The following is a 16,477-nucleotide window of genomic DNA, read 5'->3' on the forward strand; positions in this document are numbered from 1 at the left end:
ACCCAGAGGCATTGACAGACAGTCAGAAACAAACTAAACTGAAAGAGTTTTTATGAAATTGCTAGTTCTCATGTTCCGTTGGCAGTTCTATGCTAACTCTCATGTTCCTTTGTCACAGCTATTGTGTCTCCTTGCACTTATCATCCTGGTACCAGTTGCGCAGCCAACTTAAATCTAACCTCTCATTGACGACTAAGGTGGTAATTTAATTCACAACCCCCAGCTCCGAAGGTTGATGCCTTATTTATTAGACAACTGGACCTTTTCTCTGATTAAGCCTGAGGTATTCATTAACATTCTGATGCAAGCTAAATTGAAAGTTATTTCAAAAAATGCCAGTTCTGTGCTAATTCTTATGTCTATAGTAAAAGTTCACCATTGAATTTCTTTCTTGCAATGCCAGCTGAAATGCAACTCATGAATGATGACCCAAGTGAGACTCGAACCCACAATCCTCAGCTCCGAAGGCTGATGCCTTCTCCATTAGGCCACTGGGCCTGGTTCACTGGTAAATCAAGAGGCATTGACAGACAGTCATAAACAAACTAAAAGCAATATCATGAAATTGCCAGTTCTATTCTAATTCTTGTGTCTACAGTGAAGTTATCGTCCTTGAATTTCTTTCTTGCACTGCCAGCTTAAATGCAATGCTTGAAAGATGACCCAGGTGGGACTCGAACCCACAATCCTCAGCTCCGAAGGCTGATGCCTTATCCATTAGGCCACTGGGCCTCGTTCACTGGTGAACCCAGATGCATTGACACACAGTCATAAACAAACTAAAAGCGATATCATGACATTGCCAGTTCTATGCTAATTCTTATGTCTACAATGAAGATATCGTCCTTGAATTTCTGTCTTGCACTGCCAGCTTAAATGCAAATCTTGAAAGATGACCCAGGTGGGATTCGAACCCAGAGTCATTGACAGACTGTCAGAAACAAACTAAACTGAAAGCAATATCATAAAATTTCCCGTTCTATGCTAATTCTTGGGGCTATAGTGTCATATTAAAGTTATCATCCTGAAATTTCTTGCATAGCCCACTTAAATGAAAGCCCTCAAAGATGACCCAGGTGGGACTTGAACCCACAATTCCCAGCTCCGGAGGCTGATGCCTTATCCATTAGGCCACTGGGCCTCATTCACTGATGAATCAAGAGGCATTGACACACAGTCATAAACAAACTAAAAGCAATATCATGAAATTGCCAGTTCTATTCTAATGTCTACAGTGAAGTTATCGTCTTTGAATTTCTTTCTTGCACTGCCAGCTTAAATGCAAAGCTTGAAAGATGACCCAGGTGGGACTCGAACCCACAATCCTCAGCTCCGAAGGCTGATGCCTTATCCATTAGGCCACTGGGCCCTGTTCCCTGGTGAACCCAGAGGCATTGACACACAGTCATAAACAAACTAAAAGCGATATCATGACATTGCCAGTTCTATGCTAATTCTTATGTCTACAATGAAGATATCGTCCTTGAATTTCTGTCTTGCACTGCCAGCTTAAATGCAACTCTTGAAAGATGACCCAGGTGGGATTCGAACCCAGAGTCATTGACAGACAGTCAGAAACAAACTAAACTGAAAGCAATATCATAAAATTTCCAGTTCTATGCTAATTCTTGGGGCTATAGTATCATATTGAAGTTATCATCCTGAAATTTCTTGCATAGCCCACTTAAATGAAAGCCCTGAAAGACGACCCAGGTGGGACTTGAACCCACAATTCCCAGCTCCGGAGGCTGATGCCTTATCCATTAGGCCACTGGGCCTCATTCACTGATGAATCAAGAGGCATTGACACACAGTCATAAACAAACTAAAAGCAATATCATGAAATTGCCAGTTCTATTCTAATGTCTACAGTGAAGTTATCGTCTTTGAATTTCTTTCTTGCACTGCCAGCTTAAATGCAAAGCTTGAAAGATGACCCAGGTGGGACTCGAACCCACAATCCTCAGCTCCGAAGGCTGATGCCTTATCCATTAGGCCACTGGGCCCTGTTCCCTGGTGAACCCAGAGGCATTGACACACAGTCATAAACAAACTAAAAGCGATATCATGACATTGCCAGTTCTATGCTAATTCTTATGTCTACAATGAAGATATCGTCCTTGAATTTCTGTCTTGCACTGCCAGCTTAAATGCAACTCTTGAAAGATGACCCAGGTGGGATTCGAACCCAGAGTCATTGACAGACAGTCAGAAACAAACTAAACTGAAAGCAATATCATGAAATTGCCAGTTCTATGCTAATTCTTGGGGCTATAGTGTCATATTGAAGTTATCATCCTGAAATTTCTTGCATAGCCCACTTAAATGAAAGCCCTGAAAGACGACCCAGGTGGGACTTGAACCCACAATTCCCAGCTCCTGAGGCTGATGCCTTATCCATTAGGCCAATGGGCCACATCTGTTAGTGAACCCAGAGGCATTACAGAAAGTCTTATCCGAAGCTGATCTGAGTGAGATTTCAGAAAATTGCCTGTTCTATGATAATTCTCATGACTTGAACCCACAATCTTCAGCTCTGAAGGTTGATGCTTTATCCGTTTGGTCACTGGGTATTTTCCAACAAGCCCACACAGAGGCATTTACAGACCGTCTTATCCAAGCTGAACTGAGTGAGTTTTCAGAAATTTGCAAATTTTATGATTAATCTTGTGGCTATAGTGTCATATTGACGTTATCGTCCTAGAATTTCTTCCTTGCACTGCCAACATAAACACCAACCTTGAAAGATGAACCCACAATCCTCAGCTCTGAAGACCGATGCATTAGGCCACTGGGCCTTGTTCACTGGTGAACCCAGAGGCATTGACAGACAGTCAGAAACAAACTAAACTGAAAGAGTTTTTATGAAATTGCTAGTTCTCATGTTCCGTTGGCAGTTCTATGCTAACTCTCATGTTCCTTTGTCACAGCTATTGTGTCTCCTTGCACTTATCATCCTGGTACCTGTTGCGCAGCCAACTTAAATCTAACCTCTCATTGACGACTCAGGTGGTAATTTAATTCACAACCCCCAGCTCCGAAGGTTGATGCCTTATTTATTAGACAACTGGACCTTTTCTCTGATTAAGCCTGAGGTATTCATTAACATTCTGATGCAAGCTAAATTGAAAGTTATTTCAAAAAATGCCAGTTCTGTGCTAATTCTTATGTCTATAGTAAAAGTTCACCATTGAATTTCTTTCTTGCAATGCCAGCTGAAATGCAACTCATGAATGATGACCCAAGTGAGACTCGAACCCACAATCCTCAGCTCCGAAGGCTGATGCCTTCTCCATTAGGCCACTGGGCCTGGTTCACTGGTAAATCAAGAGGCATTGACAGACAGTCATAAACAAACTAAAAGCAATATCATGAAATTGCCAGTTCTATTCTAATTCTTGTGTCTACAGTGAAGTTATCGTCCTTGAATTTCTTTCTTGCACTGCCAGCTTAAATGCAATGCTTGAAAGATGACCCAGGTGGGACTCGAACCCACAATCCTCAGCTCCGAAGGCTGATACCTTATCCATTAGGCCACTGGGCCTCGTTCACTGGTGAACCCAGATGCATTGACACACAGTCATAAACAAACTAAAAGCGATATCATGACATTGCCAGTTCTATGCTAATTCTTATGTCTACAATGAAGATATCGTCCTTGAATTTCTGTCTTGCACTGCCAGCTTAAATGCAAATCTTGAAAGATGACCCAGGTGGGATTCGAACCCAGAGTCATTGACAGACTGTCAGAAACAAACTAAACTGAAAGCAATATCATAAAATTTCCCGTTCTATGCTAATTCTTGGGGCTATAGTGTCATATTAAAGTTATCATCCTGAAATTTCTTGCATAGCCCACTTAAATGAAAGCCCTCAAAGATGACCCAGGTGGGACTTGAACCCACAATTCCCAGCTCCGGAGGCTGATGCCTTATCCATTAGGCCACTGGGCCTCATTCACTGATGAATCAAGAGGCATTGACACACAGTCATAAACAAACTAAAAGCAATATCATGAAATTGCCAGTTCTATTCTAATGTCTACAGTGAAGTTATCGTCTTTGAATTTCTTTCTTGCACTGCCAGCTTAAATGCAAAGCTTGAAAGATGACCCAGGTGGGACTCGAACCCACAATCCTCAGCTCCGAAGGCTGATGCCTTATCCATTAGGCCACTGGGCCCTGTTCCCTGGTGAACCCAGATGCATTGACACACAGTCATAAACAAACTAAAAGCGATATCATGACATTGCCAGTTCTATGCTAATTCTTATGTCTACAATGAAGATATCGTCCTTGAATTTCTGTCTTGCACTGCCAGCTTAAATGCAACTCTTGAAAGATGACCCAGGTGGGATTCGAACCCAGAGTCATTGACAGACTGTCAGAAACAAACTAAACTGAAAGCAATATCATAAAATTTCCCGTTCTATGCTAATTCTTGGGGCTATAGTGTCATATTGAAGTTATCATCCTGAAATTTCTTGCATAGCCCACTTAAATGAAAGCCCTCAAAGATGACCCAGGTGGGACTTGAACCCATGTTCCGTTGGCAGTTCTATGCTACCTCTCATGTTCCTTTGTCACAGCTATTGTGTCTCCTTGCACTTATCATCCTGGTACCTGTTGCGCAGCCAACTTAAATCTAACCTCTCATTGACGACTCAGGTGGTAATTTAATTCACAACCCCCAGCTCCGAAGGTTGATGCCTTATTTATTAGACAACTGGACCTTCTCTCTGATTAAGCCTGAGGTATTCATTAACATTCTGATGCAAGCTAAATTGAAAGTTATTTCAAAAAATGCCAGTTCTGTGCTAATTCTTGTGTCTATAGTAAAAGTTCACCATTGAATTTCTTTCTTGCAATGCCAGCTGAAATGCAACTCTTGCATGATGACCCAAGTGGGGCTCGAACCCACAATCCTCAGCTCCGAAGGCTGATGCCTTCTCCACTCCATTAGGCCACTGGGCCTGGTTCACTGGTAAATCAAGAGGCATTGACAGACAGTCATAAACAAACTAAAAGCAATATCATGAAATTGCCAGTTCTATTCTAATTCTTGTGTCTACAGTGAAGTTATCGTCCTTGAATTTCTTTCTTGCACTGCCAGCTTAAATGCAATGCTTGAAAGATGACCCAGGTGGGACTCGGACCCACAATCCTCAGCTCCGAAGGCTGATGCCTTATCCATTAGGCCACTGGGCCTCGTTCACTGGTGAACCCAGATGCATTGACACACAGTCATAAACAAACTAAAAGCGATATCATAACATTGCCAGTTCTATGCTAATTCTTATGTCTACAATGAAGATATCGTCCTTGAATTTCTGTCTTGCACTGCCAGCTTAAATGCAACTCTTGAAAGATGACCCAGGTGGGATTCGAACCCAGAGTCATTGACAGACAGTCAGAAACAAACTAAACTGAAAGCAATATCATAAAATTTCCAGTTCTATGCTAATTCTTGGGGCTATAGTGTCATATTGAAGTTATCATCCTGAAATTTCTTGCATAGCCCACTTAAATGAAAGCCCTGAAAGACGACCCAGGTGGGACTTGAACCCACAATTCCCAGCTCCGGAGGCTGATGCCTTATCCATTAGGCCACTGGGCCTCATTCACTGATGAATCAAGAGGCATTGACACACAGTCATAAACAAACTAAAAGCAATATCATGAAATTGCCAGTTCTATTCTAATGTCTACAGTGAAGTTATCGTCTTTGAATTTCTTTCTTGCACTGCCAGCTTAAATGCAAAGCTTGAAAGATGACCCAGGTGGGACTCGAACCCACAATCCTCAGCTCCGAAGGCTGATGCCTTATCCATTAGGCCACTGGGCCCTGTTCCCTGGTGAACCCAGAGGCATTGACACACAGTCATAAACAAACTAAAAGCGATATCATGACATTGCCAGTTCTATGCTAATTCTTATGTCTACAATGAAGATATCGTCCTTGAATTTCTGTCTTGCACTGCCAGCTTAAATGCAACTCTTGAAAGATGACCCAGGTGGGATTCGAACCCAGAGTCATTGACAGACAGTCAGAAACAAACTAAACTGAAAGCAATATCATAAAATTTCCAGTTCTATGCTAATTCTTGGGGCTATAGTGTCATATTGAAGTTATCATCCTGAAATTTCTTGCATAGCCCACTTAAATGAAAGCCCTGAAAGACGACCCAGGTGGGACTTGAACCCACAATTCCCAGCTCCGGAGGCTGATGCCTTATCCATTAGGCCACTGGGCCTCGTTCACTGATGAATCAAGAGGCATTGACACACAGTCATAAACAAACTAAAAGCAATATCATGAAATTGCCAGTTCTATTCTAATGTCTACAGTGTAGCTACCGTCCTTGAATTTCTTTCTTGCACTGCCAGCTTAAATGCTACGCTTGAAAGATGACCCAGGTGGGACTCGAACCCACAATCCTCAGCTCCGAAGGCTGATGCCTTATCCATTAGGCCACTGGGCCCTGTTCACTGGTGATCCCAGAGGCATTGACACACAGTCATAAACAAACTAAAAGCGATATCATGACATTGGGATTCGAACCCAGAGTCACTGACAGACAGTCAGAAACAAACTAAACTGAAAGCAATAACATAAAATTTCCAGTTCTATGCTAATTCTTGGGGCTATAGTGTCATATTGAAGTTATCATCCTGAAATTTCTTGCATAGCCCACTTAAATGAAAGCCCTGAAAGACAACCCAGGTGGGACTTGAACCCACAATTCCCAGCTCCGGAGGCTGATGCCTTATCCATTAGGCCACTGGGCCTCGTTCACTGATGAATCAAGAGGCATTGACACACAGTCATAAACAAACTAAAAGCAATATCATGAAATTGCCAGTTCTATTCTAATGTCTACAGTGTAGCTATCGTCCTTGAATTTCTTTCTTGCACTGCCAGCTTAAATGCAACGCTTGAAAGATGACCCAGGTGGGACTCGAACCCACAATCCTCAGCTCCGAAGGCTGATGCCTTATCCATTAGGCCACTGGGCCCTGTTCACTGGTGATCCCAGAGGCATTGACACACAGTCATAAACAAACTAAAAGCGATTTCATGACATTGGGATTCGAACCCAGAGTCACTGACAGACAGTCAGAAACAAACTAAACTGAAAGCAATATCATGAAATTGCCAGTTCTATGCTAATTCTTGGGGCTATAGTGTCATATTGAAGTTATCATCCTGAAATTTCTTGCATAGCCCACTTAAATGAAAGCCCTGAAAGACGACCCAGGTGGGACTTGAACCCACAATTCCCAGCTCCTGAGGCTGATGCCTTATCCATTAGGCCAATGGGCCACATCTGTTAGTGAACCCAGAGGCATTACAGAAAGTCTTATCCGAAGCTGATCTGAGTGAGATTTCAGAAAATTGCCTGTTCTATGATAATTCTCATGACTTGAACCCACAATCTTCAGCTCTGAAGGTTGATGCTTTATCCGTTTGGTCACTGGGTATTTTCCAACAAGCCCACACAGAGGCATTTACAGACCGTCTTATCCAAGCTGAACTGAGTGAGTTTTCAGAAATTTGCAAATTTTATGATTAATCTTGTGGCTATAGTGTCATATTGACGTTATCGTCCTAGAATTTCTTCCTTGCACTGCCAACATAAACACCAACCTTGAAAGATGAACCCACAATCCTCAGCTCTGAAGACCGATGCATTAGGCCACTGGGCCTTGTTCACTGGTGAACCCAGAGGCATTGACAGACAGTCAGAAACAAACTAAACTGAAAGAGTTTTTATGAAATTGCTAGTTCTCATGTTCCGTTGGCAGTTCTATGCTAACTCTCATGTTCCTTTGTCACAGCTATTGTGTCTCCTTGCACTTATCATCCTGGTACCTGTTGCGCAGCCAACTTAAATCTAACCTCTCATTGACGACTCAGGTGGTAATTTAATTCACAACCCCCAGCTCCGAAGATTGATGCCTTATTTATTAGACAACTGGACCTTTTCTCTGATTAAGCCTGAGGTATTCATTAACATTCTGATGCAAGCTAAATTGAAAGTTATTTCAAAAAATGCCAGTTCTGTGCTAATTCTTATGTCTATAGTAAAAGTTCACCATTGAATTTCTTTCTTGCAATGCCAGCTGAAATGCAACTCATGAATGATGACCCAAGTGAGACTCGAACCCACAATCCTCAGCTCCGAAGGCTGATGCCTTCTCCATTAGGCCACTGGGCCTGGTTCACTGGTAAATCAAGAGGCATTGACAGACAGTCATAAACAAACTAAAAGCAATATCATGAAATTGCCAGTTCTATTCTAATTCTTGTGTCTACAGTGAAGTTATCGTCCTTGAATTTCTTTCTTGCACTGCCAGCTTAAATGCAATGCTTGAAAGATGACCCAGGTGGGACTCGAACCCACAATCCTCAGCTCCGAAGGCTGATACCTTATCCATTAGGCCACTGGGCCTCGTTCACTGGTGAACCCAGATGCATTGACACACAGTCATAAACAAACTAAAAGCGATATCATGACATTGCCAGTTCTATGCTAATTCTTATGTCTACAATGAAGATATCGTCCTTGAATTTCTGTCTTGCACTGCCAGCTTAAATGCAAATCTTGAAAGATGACCCAGGTGGGATTCGAACCCAGAGTCATTGACAGACTGTCAGAAACAAACTAAACTGAAAGCAATATCATAAAATTTCCTGTTCTATGCTAATTCTTGGGGCTATAGTGTCATATTAAAGTTATCATCCTGAAATTTCTTGCATAGCCCACTTAAATGAAAGCCCTCAAAGATGACCCAGGTGGGACTTGAACCCACAATTCCCAGCTCCGGAGGCTGATGCCTTATCCATTAGGCCACTGGGCCTCATTCACTGATGAATCAAGAGGCATTGACACACAGTCATAAACAAACTAAAAGCAATATCATGAAATTGCCAGTTCTATTCTAATGTCTACAGTGAAGTTATCGTCTTTGAATTTCTTTCTTGCACTGCCAGCTTAAATGCAAAGCTTGAAAGATGACCCAGGTGGGACTCGAACCCACAATCCTCAGCTCCGAAGGCTGATGCCTTATCCATTAGGCCACTGGGCCCTGTTCCCTGGTGAACCCAGATGCATTGACACACAGTCATAAACAAACTAAAAGCGATATCATGACATTGCCAGTTCTATGCTAATTCTTATGTCTACAATGAAGATATCGTCCTTGAATTTCTGTCTTGCACTGCCAGCTTAAATGCAACTCTTGAAAGATGACCCAGGTGGGATTCGAACCCAGAGTCATTGACAGACTGTCAGAAACAAACTAAACTGAAAGCAATATCATAAAATTTCCCGTTCTATGCTAATTCTTGGGGCTATAGTGTCATATTGAAGTTATCATCCTGAAATTTCTTGCATAGCCCACTTAAATGAAAGCCCTCAAAGATGACCCAGGTGGGACTTGAACCCATGTTCCGTTGGCAGTTCTATGCTACCTCTCATGTTCCTTTGTCACAGCTATTGTGTCTCCTTGCACTTATCATCCTGGTACCTGTTGCGCAGCCAACTTAAATCTAACCTCTCATTGACGACTCAGGTGGTAATTTAATTCACAACCCCCAGCTCCGAAGGTTGATGCCTTATTTATTAGACAACTGGACCTTCTCTCTGATTAAGCCTGAGGTATTCATTAACATTCTGATGCAAGCTAAATTGAAAGTTATTTCAAAAAATGCCAGTTCTGTGCTAATTCTTGTGTCTATAGTAAAAGTTCACCATTGAATTTCTTTCTTGTAATGCCAGCTGAAATGCAACTCTTGCATGATGACCCAAGTGGGGCTCGAACCCACAATCCTCAGCTCCGAAGGCTGATGCCTTCTCCACTCCATTAGGCCACTGGGCCTGGTTCACTGGTAAATCAAGAGGCATTGACAGACAGTCATAAACAAACTAAAAGCAATATCATGAAATTGCCAGTTCTATTCTAATTCTTGTGTCTACAGTGAAGTTATCGTCCTTGAATTTCTTTCTTGCACTGCCAGCTTAATTGCAATGCTTGAAAGATGAACCAGGTGGGACTCGGACCCACAATCCTCAGCTCCGAAGGCTGATGCCTTATCCATTAGGCCACTGGGCCTCGTTCACTGGTGAACCCAGATGCAATGACACACAGTCATAAACAAACTAAAAGCGATATCATAACATTGCCAGTTCTATGCTAATTCTTATGTCTACAATGAAGATATCGTCCTTGAATTTCTGTCTTGCACTGCCAGCTTAAATGCAACTCTTGAAAGATGACCCAGGTGGGATTCGAACCCAGAGTCATTGACAGACAGTCAGAAACAAACTAAACTGAAAGCAATATCATAAAATTTCCAGTTCTATGCTAATTCTTGGGGCTATAGTGTCATATTGAAGTTATCATCCTGAAATTTCTTGCATAGCCCACTTAAATGAAAGCCCTGAAAGACGACCCAGGTGGGACTTGAACCCACAATTCCCAGCTCCGGAGGCTGATGCCTTATCCATTAGGCCACTGGGCCTCATTCACTGATGAATCAAGAGGCATTGACACACAGTCATAAACAAACTAAAAGCAATATCATGAAATTGCCAGTTCTATTCTAATGTCTACAGTGAAGTTATCGTCTTTGAATTTCTTTCTTGCACTGCCAGCTTAAATGCAAAGCTTGAAAGATGACCCAGGTGGGACTCGAACCCACAATCCTCAGCTCCGAAGGCTGATGCCTTATCCATTAGGCCACTGGGCCCTGTTCCCTGGTGAACCCAGAGGCATTGACACACAGTCATAAACAAACTAAAAGCGATATCATGACATTGCCAGTTCTATGCTAATTCTTATGTCTACAATGAAGATATCGTCCTTGAATTTCTGTCTTGCACTGCCAGCTTAAATGCAACTCTTGAAAGATGACCCAGGTGGGATTCGAACCCAGAGTCATTGACAGACAGTCAGAAACAAACTAAACTGAAAGCAATATCATAAAATTTCCAGTTCTATGCTAATTCTTGGGGCTATAGTGTCATATTGAAGTTATCATCCTGAAATTTCTTGCATAGCCCACTTAAATGAAAGCCCTGAAAGACGACCCAGGTGGGACTTGAACCCACAATTCCCAGCTCCGGAGGCTGATGCCTTATCCATTAGGCCACTGGGCCTCGTTCACTGATGAATCAAGAGGCATTGACACACAGTCATAAACAAACTAAAAGCAATATCATGAAATTGCCAGTTCTATTCTAATGTCTACAGTGTAGCTACCGTCCTTGAATTTCTTTCTTGCACTGCCAGCTTAAATGCTACGCTTGAAAGATGACCCAGGTGGGACTCGAACCCACAATCCTCAGCTCCGAAGGCTGATGCCTTATCCATTAGGCCACTGGGCCCTGTTCACTGGTGATCCCAGAGGCATTGACACACAGTCATAAACAAACTAAAAGCGATATCATGACATTGGGATTCGAACCCAGAGTCACTGACAGACAGTCAGAAACAAACTAAACTGAAAGCAATAACATAAAATTTCCAGTTCTATGCTAATTCTTGGGGCTATAGTGTCATATTGAAGTTATCATCCTGAAATTTCTTGCATAGCCCACTTAAATGAAAGCCCTGAAAGACAACCCAGGTGGGACTTGAACCCACAATTCCCAGCTCCGGAGGCTGATGCCTTATCCATTAGGCCACTGGGCCTCGTTCACTGATGAATCAAGAGGCATTGACACACAGTCATAAACAAACTAAAAGCAATATCATGAAATTGCCAGTTCTATTCTAATGTCTACAGTGTAGCTATCGTCCTTGAATTTCTTTCTTGCACTGCCAGCTTAAATGCAACGCTTGAAAGATGACCCAGGTGGGACTCGAACCCACAATCCTCAGCTCCGAAGGCTGATGCCTTATCCATTAGGCCACTGGGCCCTGTTCACTGGTGATCCCAGAGGCATTGACACACAGTCATAAACAAACTAAAAGCGATTTCATGACATTGGGATTCGAACCCAGAGTCACTGACAGACAGTCAGAAACAAACTAAACTGAAAGCAATATCATGAAATTGCCAGTTCTATGCTAATTCTTGGGGCTATAGTGTCATATTGAAGTTATCATCCTGAAATTTCTTGCATAGCCCACTTAAATGAAAGCCCTGAAAGACGACCCAGGTGGGACTTGAACCCACAATTCCCAGCTCCTGAGGCTGATGCCTTATCCATTAGGCCAATGGGCCACATCTGTTAGTGAACCCAGAGGCATTACAGAAAGTCTTATCCGAAGCTGATCTGAGTGAGATTTCAGAAAATTGCCTGTTCTATGATAATTCTCATGACTTGAACCCACAATCTTCAGCTCTGAAGGTTGATGCTTTATCCGTTTGGTCACTGGGTATTTTCCAACAAGCCCACACAGAGGCATTTACAGACCGTCTTATCCAAGCTGAACTGAGTGAGTTTTCAGAAATTTGCAAATTTTATGATTAATCTTGTGGCTATAGTGTCATATTGACGTTATCGTCCTAGAATTTCTTCCTTGCACTGCCAACATAAACACCAACCTTGAAAGATGAACCCACAATCCTCAGCTCTGAAGACCGATGCATTAGGCCACTGGGCCTTGTTCACTGGTGAACCCAGAGGCATTGACAGACAGTCAGAAACAAACTAAACTGAAAGAGTTTTTATGAAATTGCTAGTTCTCATGTTCCGTTGGCAGTTCTATGCTAACTCTCATGTTCCTTTGTCACAGCTATTGTGTCTCCTTGCACTTATCATCCTGGTACCTGTTGCGCAGCCAACTTAAATCTAACCTCTCATTGACGACTCAGGTGGTAATTTAATTCACAACCCCCAGCTCCGAAGGTTGATGCCTTATTTATTAGACAACTGGACCTTTTCTCTGATTAAGCCTGAGGTATTCATTAACATTCTGATGCAAGCTAAATTGAAAGTTATTTCAAAAAATGCCAGTTCTGTGCTAATTCTTATGTCTATAGTAAAAGTTCACCATTGAATTTCTTTCTTGCAATGCCAGCTGAAATGCAACTCATGAATGATGACCCAAGTGAGACTCGAACCCACAATCCTCAGCTCCGAAGGCTGATGCCTTCTCCATTAGGCCACTGGGCCTGGTTCACTGGTAAATCAAGAGGCATTGACAGACAGTCATAAACAAACTAAAAGCAATATCATGAAATTGCCAGTTCTATTCTAATTCTTGTGTCTACAGTGAAGTTATCGTCCTTGAATTTCTTTCTTGCACTGCCAGCTTAAATGCAATGCTTGAAAGATGACCCAGGTGGGACTCGAACCCACAATCCTCAGCTCCGAAGGCTGATACCTTATCCATTAGGCCACTGGGCCTCGTTCACTGGTGAACCCAGATGCATTGACACACAGTCATAAACAAACTAAAAGCGATATCATGACATTGGCAGTTCTATGCTAATTCTTATGTCTACAATGAAGATATCGTCCTTGAATTTCTGTCTTGCACTGCCAGCTTAAATGCAAATCTTGAAAGATGACCCAGGTGGGATTCGAACCCAGAGTCATTGACAGACTGTCAGAAACAAACTAAACTGAAAGCAATATCATAAAATTTCCCGTTCTATGCTAATTCTTGGGGCTATAGTGTCATATTAAAGTTATCATCCTGAAATTTCTTGCATAGCCCACTTAAATGAAAGCCCTCAAAGATGACCCAGGTGGGACTTGAACCCACAATTCCCAGCTCCGGAGGCTGATGCCTTATCCATTAGGCCACTGGGCCTCATTCACTGATGAATCAAGAGGCATTGACACACAGTCATAAACAAACTAAAAGCAATATCATGAAATTGCCAGTTCTATTCTAATGTCTACAGTGAAGTTATCGTCTTTGAATTTCTTTCTTGCACTGCCAGCTTAAATGCAAAGCTTGAAAGATGACCCAGGTGGGACTCGAACCCACAATCCTCAGCTCCGAAGGCTGATGCCTTATCCATTAGGCCACTGGGCCCTGTTCCCTGGTGAACCCAGATGCATTGACACACAGTCATAAACAAACTAAAAGCGATATCATGACATTGCCAGTTCTATGCTAATTCTTATGTCTACAATGAAGATATCGTCCTTGAATTTCTGTCTTGCACTGCCAGCTTAAATGCAACTCTTGAAAGATGACCCAGGTGGGATTCGAACCCAGAGTCATTGACAGACTGTCAGAAACAAACTAAACTGAAAGCAATATCATAAAATTTCCCGTTCTATGCTAATTCTTTGGGCTATAGTGTCATATTGAAGTTATCATCCTGAAATTTCTTGCATAGCCCACTTAAATGAAAGCCCTCAAAGATGACCCAGGTGGGACTTGAACCCATGTTCCGTTGGCAGTTCTATGCTACCTCTCATGTTCCTTTGTCACAGCTATTGTGTCTCCTTGCACTTATCATCCTGGTACCTGTTGCGCAGCCAACTTAAATCTAACCTCTCATTGACGACTCAGGTGGTAATTTAATTCACAACCCCCAGCTCCGAAGGTTGATGCCTTATTTATTAGACAACTGGACCTTCTCTCTGATTAAGCCTGAGGTATTCATTAACATTCTGATGCAAGCTAAATTGAAAGTTATTTCAAAAAATGCCAGTTCTGTGCTAATTCTTGTGTCTATAGTAAAAGTTCACCATTGAATTTCTTTCTTGCAATGCCAGCTGAAATGCAACTCTTGCATGATGACCCAAGTGGGGCTCGAACCCACAATCCTCAGCTCCGAAGGCTGATGCCTTCTCCACTCCATTAGGCCACTGGGCCTGGTTCACTGGTAAATCAAGAGGCATTGACAGACAGTCATAAACAAACTAAAAGCAATATCATGAAATTGCCAGTTCTATTCTAATTCTTGTGTCTACAGTGAAGTTATCGTCCTTGAATTTCTTTCTTGCACTGCCAGCTTAAATGCAATGCTTGAAAGATGACCCAGGTGGGACTCGGACCCACAATCCTCAGCTCCGAAGGCTGATGCCTTATCCATTAGGCCACTGGGCCTCGTTCACTGGTGAACCCAGATGCATTGACACACAGTCATAAACAAACTAAAAGCGATATCATGACATTGCCAGTTCTATGCTAATTCTTATGTCTACAATGAAGATATCGTCCTTGAATTTCTGTCTTGCACTGCCAGCTTAAATGCAACTCTTGAAAGATGACCCAGGTGGGATTCGAACCCAGAGTCATTGACAGACAGTCAGAAACAAACTAAACTGAAAGCAATATCATAAAATTTCCAGTTCTATGCTAATTCTTGGGGCTATAGTGTCATATTGAAGTTATCATCCTGAAATTTCTTGCATAGCCCACTTAAATGAAAGCCCTGAAAGACGACCCAGGTGGGACTTGAACCCACAATTCCCAGCTCCGGAGGCTGATGCCTTATCCATTAGGCCACTGGGCCTCATACACTGATGAATCAAGAGGCATTGACACACAGTCATAAACAAACTAAAAGCAATATCATGAAATTGCCAGTTCTATTCTAATGTCTACAGTGAAGTTATCGTCTTTGAATTTCTTTCTTGCACTGCCAGCTTAAATGCAAAGCTTGAAAGATGACCCAGGTGGGACTCGAACCCACAATCCTCAGCTCCGAAGGCTGATGCCTTATCCATTAGGCCACTGGGCCCTGTTCCCTGGTGAACCCAGAGGCATTGACACACAGTCATAAACAAACTAAAAGCGATATCATGACATTGCCAGTTCTATGCTAATTCTTATGTCTACAATGAAGATATCGTCCTTGAATTTCTGTCTTGCACTGCCAGCTTAAATGCAACTCTTGAAAGATGACCCAGGTGGGATTCGAACCCAGAGTCACTGACAGACAGTCAGAAACAAACTAAACTGAAAGCAATATCATGAAATTGCCAGTTCTATGCTAATTCTTGGGGCTATAGTGTCATATTGAAGTTATCATCCTGAAATTTCTTGCATAGCCCACTTAAATGAAAGCCCTGAAAGACGACCCAGGTGGGACTTGAACCCACAATTCCCAGCTCCTGAGGCTGATGCCTTATCCATTAGGCCAATGGGCCACATCTGTTAGTGAACCCAGAGGCATTACAGAAAGTCTTATCCGAAGCTGATCTGAGTGAGATTTCAGAAAATTGCCTGTTCTATGATAATTCTCATGACTTGAACCCACAATCTTCAACTCTGAAGGTTGATGCTTTATCCGTTTGGCCACTGGGTATTTTCCAACAAGCCCACACAGAGGCATTTACAGACCGTCTTATCCAAGCTGAACTGAGTGAGTTTTCAGAAATTTGCCAATTTTATGATTAATCTTGTGGCTATAGTGTCATATTGACGTTATCGTCCTAGAATTTCTTCCTTGCACTGCCAACATAAACACCAACCTTGAAAGATGAACCCACAATCCTCAGCTCTGAAGACCGATGCATTAGGCCACTGGGCCTTGTTCACTGGTGAACCCAGAGGCA

General features: G+C 42.4%; 28 non-coding genes across 28 annotated transcripts; all 28 read right to left on the reverse strand.

The window, feature by feature from the left end:
- Positions 1-659: 659 nt before the first annotated feature.
- trnar-ucg (transfer RNA arginine (anticodon UCG)) lies at positions 660-732 on the reverse strand. Its single transcript has one exon. It is a non-coding gene; the product is annotated as a tRNA-Arg (tRNA).
- Positions 733-1,068: 336 nt separating this feature from the next.
- trnar-ccg (transfer RNA arginine (anticodon CCG)) lies at positions 1,069-1,141 on the reverse strand. The gene has a single exon. It is a non-coding gene; the product is annotated as a tRNA-Arg (tRNA).
- Positions 1,142-1,296: 155 nt separating this feature from the next.
- On the reverse strand, positions 1,297-1,369 carry trnar-ucg (transfer RNA arginine (anticodon UCG)). The gene has a single exon. It is a non-coding gene; the product is annotated as a tRNA-Arg (tRNA).
- Positions 1,370-1,705: 336 nt separating this feature from the next.
- trnar-ccg (transfer RNA arginine (anticodon CCG)) lies at positions 1,706-1,778 on the reverse strand. Its single transcript has one exon. It is a non-coding gene; the product is annotated as a tRNA-Arg (tRNA).
- Positions 1,779-1,933: 155 nt separating this feature from the next.
- Positions 1,934-2,006, reverse strand: trnar-ucg (transfer RNA arginine (anticodon UCG)). Its single transcript has one exon. It is a non-coding gene; the product is annotated as a tRNA-Arg (tRNA).
- Positions 2,007-3,471: 1,465 nt separating this feature from the next.
- Positions 3,472-3,544, reverse strand: trnar-ucg (transfer RNA arginine (anticodon UCG)). Its single transcript has one exon. It is a non-coding gene; the product is annotated as a tRNA-Arg (tRNA).
- A 336-nt stretch (positions 3,545-3,880) lies between these two features.
- On the reverse strand, positions 3,881-3,953 carry trnar-ccg (transfer RNA arginine (anticodon CCG)). The gene has a single exon. It is a non-coding gene; the product is annotated as a tRNA-Arg (tRNA).
- A 155-nt stretch (positions 3,954-4,108) lies between these two features.
- Positions 4,109-4,181, reverse strand: trnar-ucg (transfer RNA arginine (anticodon UCG)). Its single transcript has one exon. It is a non-coding gene; the product is annotated as a tRNA-Arg (tRNA).
- Positions 4,182-5,543: 1,362 nt separating this feature from the next.
- Positions 5,544-5,616, reverse strand: trnar-ccg (transfer RNA arginine (anticodon CCG)). Its single transcript has one exon. It is a non-coding gene; the product is annotated as a tRNA-Arg (tRNA).
- Positions 5,617-5,771: 155 nt separating this feature from the next.
- On the reverse strand, positions 5,772-5,844 carry trnar-ucg (transfer RNA arginine (anticodon UCG)). Its single transcript has one exon. It is a non-coding gene; the product is annotated as a tRNA-Arg (tRNA).
- Positions 5,845-6,180: 336 nt separating this feature from the next.
- Positions 6,181-6,253, reverse strand: trnar-ccg (transfer RNA arginine (anticodon CCG)). Its single transcript has one exon. It is a non-coding gene; the product is annotated as a tRNA-Arg (tRNA).
- A 155-nt stretch (positions 6,254-6,408) lies between these two features.
- trnar-ucg (transfer RNA arginine (anticodon UCG)) lies at positions 6,409-6,481 on the reverse strand. Its single transcript has one exon. It is a non-coding gene; the product is annotated as a tRNA-Arg (tRNA).
- Positions 6,482-6,715: 234 nt separating this feature from the next.
- Positions 6,716-6,788, reverse strand: trnar-ccg (transfer RNA arginine (anticodon CCG)). Its single transcript has one exon. It is a non-coding gene; the product is annotated as a tRNA-Arg (tRNA).
- Positions 6,789-6,943: 155 nt separating this feature from the next.
- On the reverse strand, positions 6,944-7,016 carry trnar-ucg (transfer RNA arginine (anticodon UCG)). Its single transcript has one exon. It is a non-coding gene; the product is annotated as a tRNA-Arg (tRNA).
- A 1,363-nt stretch (positions 7,017-8,379) lies between these two features.
- On the reverse strand, positions 8,380-8,452 carry trnar-ucg (transfer RNA arginine (anticodon UCG)). The gene has a single exon. It is a non-coding gene; the product is annotated as a tRNA-Arg (tRNA).
- A 336-nt stretch (positions 8,453-8,788) lies between these two features.
- On the reverse strand, positions 8,789-8,861 carry trnar-ccg (transfer RNA arginine (anticodon CCG)). The gene has a single exon. It is a non-coding gene; the product is annotated as a tRNA-Arg (tRNA).
- Positions 8,862-9,016: 155 nt separating this feature from the next.
- Positions 9,017-9,089, reverse strand: trnar-ucg (transfer RNA arginine (anticodon UCG)). Its single transcript has one exon. It is a non-coding gene; the product is annotated as a tRNA-Arg (tRNA).
- Positions 9,090-10,451: 1,362 nt separating this feature from the next.
- Positions 10,452-10,524, reverse strand: trnar-ccg (transfer RNA arginine (anticodon CCG)). Its single transcript has one exon. It is a non-coding gene; the product is annotated as a tRNA-Arg (tRNA).
- A 155-nt stretch (positions 10,525-10,679) lies between these two features.
- On the reverse strand, positions 10,680-10,752 carry trnar-ucg (transfer RNA arginine (anticodon UCG)). The gene has a single exon. It is a non-coding gene; the product is annotated as a tRNA-Arg (tRNA).
- A 336-nt stretch (positions 10,753-11,088) lies between these two features.
- trnar-ccg (transfer RNA arginine (anticodon CCG)) lies at positions 11,089-11,161 on the reverse strand. Its single transcript has one exon. It is a non-coding gene; the product is annotated as a tRNA-Arg (tRNA).
- A 155-nt stretch (positions 11,162-11,316) lies between these two features.
- Positions 11,317-11,389, reverse strand: trnar-ucg (transfer RNA arginine (anticodon UCG)). The gene has a single exon. It is a non-coding gene; the product is annotated as a tRNA-Arg (tRNA).
- A 234-nt stretch (positions 11,390-11,623) lies between these two features.
- trnar-ccg (transfer RNA arginine (anticodon CCG)) lies at positions 11,624-11,696 on the reverse strand. The gene has a single exon. It is a non-coding gene; the product is annotated as a tRNA-Arg (tRNA).
- Positions 11,697-11,851: 155 nt separating this feature from the next.
- On the reverse strand, positions 11,852-11,924 carry trnar-ucg (transfer RNA arginine (anticodon UCG)). Its single transcript has one exon. It is a non-coding gene; the product is annotated as a tRNA-Arg (tRNA).
- Positions 11,925-13,287: 1,363 nt separating this feature from the next.
- Positions 13,288-13,360, reverse strand: trnar-ucg (transfer RNA arginine (anticodon UCG)). Its single transcript has one exon. It is a non-coding gene; the product is annotated as a tRNA-Arg (tRNA).
- Positions 13,361-13,696: 336 nt separating this feature from the next.
- On the reverse strand, positions 13,697-13,769 carry trnar-ccg (transfer RNA arginine (anticodon CCG)). Its single transcript has one exon. It is a non-coding gene; the product is annotated as a tRNA-Arg (tRNA).
- Positions 13,770-13,924: 155 nt separating this feature from the next.
- On the reverse strand, positions 13,925-13,997 carry trnar-ucg (transfer RNA arginine (anticodon UCG)). Its single transcript has one exon. It is a non-coding gene; the product is annotated as a tRNA-Arg (tRNA).
- Positions 13,998-15,359: 1,362 nt separating this feature from the next.
- Positions 15,360-15,432, reverse strand: trnar-ccg (transfer RNA arginine (anticodon CCG)). Its single transcript has one exon. It is a non-coding gene; the product is annotated as a tRNA-Arg (tRNA).
- Positions 15,433-15,587: 155 nt separating this feature from the next.
- trnar-ucg (transfer RNA arginine (anticodon UCG)) lies at positions 15,588-15,660 on the reverse strand. Its single transcript has one exon. It is a non-coding gene; the product is annotated as a tRNA-Arg (tRNA).
- Between the last annotated feature and the right edge of the window lie 817 nt (positions 15,661-16,477).

Source organism: Carassius gibelio, chromosome B1, assembly GCF_023724105.1.
Source record: "Carassius gibelio isolate Cgi1373 ecotype wild population from Czech Republic chromosome B1, carGib1.2-hapl.c, whole genome shotgun sequence".
Classification (NCBI taxonomy): domain Eukaryota; kingdom Metazoa; phylum Chordata; class Actinopteri; order Cypriniformes; family Cyprinidae; genus Carassius; species Carassius gibelio.